We start from the raw sequence: 5,000 nt of genomic DNA on the forward strand, positions 1-5,000 counted from the left end.
CTCCCCTTCCCCCTTCCCTCACTCCCCCCCCCCCCCACACCCACCCCCAAAACCGCCTCACCCCCCTCCCTTATCAAAACTGTACGTCCTGCGCTTCAGTAGGGCAGAAAGAATCTTCCCTCCCCCGCCACACACACACACACACACACACACACACACACACACAATCGCACACACACAATCGCACACACACACACACACACACACACACACACACACCACACACACAATCGCACACACACACACACACACACCATACACACACACACACCACACACACAATCGCACACACACACACACACACACACACACACACACACACACACAATCGCACACACACACACACACACACACACACACACACACACACACACACGCACACACACCCCTCACCCATCCGTTTCCACTCAGGGCTTTCGGAAGGTGACGGGCTATGCACAGTTGTCGTTGCCCCCTGGGCGCTGTGTGTATGTGTGTGTGTGTGTGTGTGTGTGTGTGTGTGAGAGAGAGAGAGAGAGAGAGTGTGTGTGTGTGTGTGTGTGTGTGTGGTGACTGTCTGACTGTTTTTCTGTGTCTCCGTGGGTCTGTACGTCCGTGTGTGTATGTGTGTAGGAGCTTGTGTGCGCTTGCGTGTATGCGTACGTTTGTGTGTATGTGGGGGTGGGGGTAGGGCTGGGAGGTGTAGAGGGGTCAAGGGTGTGCACGTGCGTGCGTGCGTGTATATGTGTGTGCGTGTGCGAGTGTGCGTGTTGTGGGAGGGGCGGAATTCGGCGGGGGGATGGGTGGAGGGAAGGGGAGATGGACGTGCGTGCGGGCGTGCGTGTATATGTGTGTGAGTGTGCGAGTATATGTGTGTGCGTGTATGAGAAAATCCCAGGCACACACTTCTCTCTCAATCACTTCAAACACACATGTCGACCAGTCTTCTTTTTACAGAATCATGCATTAAAAACGAAATTCACCGAAATTAACCCAGCCCCCTTTATATATATATATATGAATGTGTGTGTGTGTGTGTGTGTGTGTGTGTGTGTGTGTGTGTGTGTGTGTGTGTGTGTGTGTGTTATTTTAAGAAACAAACTTTTTTTTTCTGATAGGAGAGAGGGGTTACGTGTGCGGAAAAAAAAAACTTGTGAGAAAACGTAGGAGAGATGGTATACTTGTGAGTGAAATAAAACGTGTGATAAATCGAAGGAGAGAGGGGATACATGTGTGAGAAAGTGTAGGAGAAAGGGGAAGGTGTGAGAATGCTAAGGAGAGAGAGGGTAGATGTGAGAAATCTAGGAGGGAGGGCACACATGTGTGAGAAAGCGTAAGACACAGGGGATACTTGTGAGGCAGCATCGGAGAGCGGGGATACGTGTGTGAGAAAGTTTTAGTGAGAGGGGATACGTGTGTGAGAAAGTGTAGAAGAGAGGGGAAGTGTGTGAGAAAGCTTAGGAGAGAGGGAACACATATGTGAGAAAGTGTAGGAGAGAGTGTCAATGTGTTGTCTAAGAAAGCTTAGTAGAGAGGGGATACATGTGAGAAAGCGCACGAGAGAGGGGATAAGGGTGGGAAAGCTCAGGAGAGAGGGAGTACGTGTTAGAAAGTTTAGGAGAGAGGGGATACGTGTGAGAAAGGAGAGACGGGATACGTGTGAGAAAGGAGAGAGGGGAAACGTGTGAGAAAAGAGAGAGGGGATACGTGTGAGAAAGGAGAGAGGGGAAACGTGTGAGAAAGGAGAGAGGAGATACGTGTGTGAGAAAGGAGAGAGGGGATACGTGTGAGAAAGGAGAGAGGGGATACGTGTGAGAAAGGAGAGAGGCGATACGTGTGAGAAAGGATACGTGTGAGAAAGGAGAGAGGGGATACGTGTGAGAAAGGAGAGAGGGGATACGTGTGAGAAAGGAGAGAGGGGATACGTGTGAGAAAGGAGAGAGGGGAAACGTGTGAGAAAGGAGAGAGGGGATACGTGTGAGAAAGGAGAGAGGGGAAACGTGTGAGAAAGGAGAGAGGAGATACGCATGTGAGAACGTTTAGAAGAGACATGACAGATGTGAGAAAGTTTAGAAGAGACACGATAGATGTGAGAAAGTTTAGAAGAGACACGATAGATGTGAGAAAGTTTAGAAGAAAGAGACACGATAGATGTGAGAAAGTTTAGAAGAAAGAGACACGATAGATGTGAGAACGTTTAGAAGAAAGAGACACGATAGATGTGAGAAAGTTTAGAAGAGACACGATAGATGTGAGAAAGTTTAGAAGAAAGAGACACGATAGATGTGAGAAAGTTTAGAAGAGACACGATAGATGTGAGAAAGTTTAGAAGAAACACGATAGATGTGAGAAAGTTTAGAAGAGACACGATAGATGTGAGAAAGTTTAGAAGAGACACGATAGATGTGAGAAAGTTTAGAAGAAAGAGACACGATAGATGTGAGAAAGTTTAGAAGAAAGACACGATAGATGTGAGAAAGTTTAGAAGAGACACGATAGATGTGAGAAAGTTTAGAAGAAAGAGACACGATAGATGTGAGAAAGTTTAGAAGAAAGAGACACGATAGATGTGAGAAAGTTTAGAAGAAAGAGACACGATAGATGTGAGAAAGTTTAGAAGAAAGAGACACGATAGATGTGAGAAAGTTTAGAAGAGACACGATAGATGTGAGAAAGTTTAGAAGAGACACGATAGATGTGAGAAAGTTTAGAAGAGACACGATAGATGTGAGAAAGTTTAGAAGAGACACGATAGATGTGAGAAAGTTTAGAAGAGACACGATAGATATGAGAAAGTTTAGAAGAGACACGATAGATTTGAAAAGCTTTGAAAGAAGTGGATACGTGTGAGAAAGCGTATGAAGTTTATTCATCTTCTTTCTTTCTTTCTTTCGTTTTTTTTTTTTTTTTTTTTTTTTTTTAAATCAGAAGCATTTCCTTTGTCGTTGAAGTTGGTTTCTTCGCTTTTCGCCTTACATCCAACAAAAAAAAAAAAAAAAAAGAAGAGAAAATAGACCACGCCAATGACGTCGTCAATGACAATCATGAAATTATGATGACGTCAACGACAATCTGTAATGACATCAGTGACGATTGTGAATCACAGCTATATGAAAGTGAGCATTGCTGTGCATCAACCTCAATTTTGAAACATCGGAATTGCAGTAAACGACAAATTTATGGCAATGTGAACAATGCGTACGAAACCCTAGCCAAAGCTTGACCCTGATCTTTTGTGAGCGTGTGTTGGGAAGAATGTCAAAATGAAGCAATTTCTATATAAATGGGACAGAAAAACGGTTGTCTGTTTTTGTTGTTGTTTTTGTTTTTTTGTTTTTGTTTTTTGTTTTTTAGGGTTTTGGTGTTTTTTTGTGTTTTGGTTGTTTTGGTTTTGTTGTTGTTGTTGTTGTTTTTGGGGTTTGTTTTTTTTTTACAATATTCCACCGTGGCATTGGAAGCGTGAAAATGGGATCGTTTTTTTTTTCTTTTTTTTTTTATAGAAATTATTCAGCTGTTTGTGATACCACACTTTTCCGTCACATTTACTCAGAAAGTTCCTTCGTTTCTTATAAGTGATTGCGGCATCCATTTCGATACAAAAAAAAATCTCTTCTAAATAAGCTTCTCAGTTTTCAGGAAAAAAAAATCGCTCTGGATACTGAAATGGTAATTCAAATTTTTTTTTTTTAAGGGGGCATATAAAGTAAAAAATACCGACAACACACACACACACACACACACACACACACACACACACACACACACACACTTATAAAAAATTCTATTGGATAAAAATAAAAGACCTGGTACCAGTTGCATTCTAACTTTTTGACAGTTGCGCGTGACTAAATGCCTACGTTGACCGAACTACGCCATTGGTCAGTTCCATACTACACGCACAGTTAGTAGCGGGTTACGACCATACAAGGCTCTTCCGCCCGAGCAATGGAACTGGCTCCAGCAGATTCGGTTTCAGATTCAAGGTATCATGGCGTGCAGGCTGCCTCGTATACGCTGCTACACTGCATCTGACGGGTCAAAAAGATCGGATGCGCAGCATAGACCCAGCGTCACTGGTCAGCACTTCAGAAAAGACAAGAAAGCAACTCCAATGTCAAAGAGAACCTTTATGATAACAACAACGACAACGACAACAACAACAACAACAACAATAATAATAATAATAATAATAATAATAATAATAATAATAATAATTATTATTATTATTATTATTATTATTGTTGTTGTTGTTGATGTTGTTATCATTATTATTATTATTATTATTATTATTATTATTATTATTATCCCAAGGAATAATAATTAGCAATCATTATTATTGTTGTTGCTGTTGGTATTATTATTATTATTATTGTTGTTGTTTTTGTTGTTATCATCATCAGTAGTAACTATCATCGTTATTATCATCATCATATAATTTTATCATTATCATCATTATCATTCTAACAGGAACTTCACATTGCGAGAAAGTGTGAGAGGGGGAACGAAAACGAAATGCGCGAGAAAGCGTGGCATTGCGAGAAAGCGTGGCATTGCGAAAGCGTGGCATTGCGAGAAAGCGTGGTATTGCGAGAAACCGTGGCATTGCAAAAGCGTGGCATTGCAAAAGCGTGGCGTTGCGAGAAAGCGAGAAAGCGTGGCATTGCGAGAAAGCGAGAAAGCGTGGCATTGCGAGAAAGCGTGGCATTGCGAGAAAGTGAGAAAGCGTGGCATTGCGAGAAAGCGTGGCATTGCGAGAAAGCGTGGCATTGCGAGAAAGCAAGAAAGCGTGGCATTGCGAGAAAGTGAGAAAGCGTGGCATTGCACGAAAGCATGGAATTAGGACGTATGGGATTGCGAGGGGGGGGGGGGAGAAAACCCGTGGGTTTACATATCTACCCCGTCGCCCCACCCCCCAGCCCTCCACTCTCCTCATCCTCCCCCCCAATTCCTCACCCTTCCCCTCTTATCAGAACTACACGTCCTCAGCTTGAGCAGACTACAAGGCAAAGTGATCCCTCCCC

Source organism: Babylonia areolata, chromosome 5, assembly GCF_041734735.1.
Source record: "Babylonia areolata isolate BAREFJ2019XMU chromosome 5, ASM4173473v1, whole genome shotgun sequence".
Classification (NCBI taxonomy): domain Eukaryota; kingdom Metazoa; phylum Mollusca; class Gastropoda; order Neogastropoda; family Buccinidae; genus Babylonia; species Babylonia areolata.